This window comes from Meles meles, chromosome 7, assembly GCF_922984935.1.
Source record: "Meles meles chromosome 7, mMelMel3.1 paternal haplotype, whole genome shotgun sequence".
Taxonomy (NCBI): domain Eukaryota; kingdom Metazoa; phylum Chordata; class Mammalia; order Carnivora; family Mustelidae; genus Meles; species Meles meles.
Window position 1 is genome coordinate 35,407,720 of NC_060072.1, and position 1,556 is coordinate 35,409,275.

Sequence of the window (1,556 nt, forward strand, 5' to 3'; positions counted from 1 at the left end):
TGGACTTAAAATATTCATTAAACCATGTTCTGAACAGATGTGCTGTCATCCAGGCTTTGTTGTTCCATTTATAGTGCACAAACAGAATAGATTTTACATAACTCGTAAGGGCCCTGGGATTTACAGAATGGTAAATTAGCATCGACTTCAACTGAAAGTCAACAACTACCTTAGCGCTTAACAAGAATGTCACCCTATCCTTTGAAGCTTTAAAGCCAGGCATTGACTTCTTTCTAGCTATGAAAGTCCTAGATGGTATCTTTTTCCAATAGAAGGCTGTTTGATCTACACTGAAAAGCTCTTGTTTACTGTAGCCCCTTTCATTAATGATCATAGCTAGATCTTTTGGATAATGTGCTGCAGCTTCTACATTAGCACTAGCTCCTTCACCCTGCTCTTTTATGTTAATCGAGATGCCTTCTTTCCTTAAACCTCATGAACCAACCTCTGCTAGCATCAGACTTTTCTTCTGGAGCTTCCTCCCCGCTCTTGGCTTTCATAGAACTGAAGGGAATTGGGACTTTGCCCTGGATTAGACTTTGGCCTAAGGGAATGTTGTGGCTGGTTTGATCTATCAGGACCACTCAGCCTTTCTTCCTGTCATGCTGTTTTGCTTTCTTATCATTCATATGTTCATGAAAGTAGCACTTTTAATTCCCTTCAAGAACTTTTTGCTTGAATACTCAGCTGTTTGGCACAAAAAGACTAGTTTTCACCCTGTCTCAGCTTTCAACATGCATCCTCACAAAGCCTAATCATTATATTGAGTATCTACTAGATTCAAAGCAAGATTATAGGGTCTAGACTATAAAAATACAAGTTATAACGATGTAAGTATTTTAGTGAAAGAATGTGCATATAAAGTGAAAAAAAAAAACCATTTTGACATATAAGTCTGAAATTAGATAACACATTATTGGAATTCAGATGAAATTAAATCTTTAATAGTCACATTCCTTGACCAATTGGCTAAACTTTTTTTTTCCTTTTTTCTTTCTTTTTTTTTTTCTTATGACTAACTTTGGTTAGTTAAATGTGTTCCTATTCATGTTTAGGATTCTTCTGGCTACACAAACATAGTAGGATTATTGCTAAACTGAAATGATTGATTTCATTAAACCCACTGTGAGTCTCCTGCTGTTAGACTGATTTTAAATGCAAATATAAACATTTTCTTTTAAATTCTAGGGATTGATGATTTACCCTAACATCTGAGGAATTATATATCTCAAAAGCCTTAGTCAAAAGTGTGTGTGTATATATATATATATATATACATATACATACATATACATATACATATGTATATATATATATATATTTATTTATTTGCATATTTATATTTTATTTATAAATTTTATATTTATATATATATATAAATATATATAAATTATATATATATATAAATTTATAAATAATATAAATTTATATTTTATTTATAAATATTTATTTATATTTATATTTTAAATATTTATTTATATTTAAATTTATTTATAATAAATATAATTCGTTTATATTATATTTATATTAGTATATATTTATATTTAATATATATT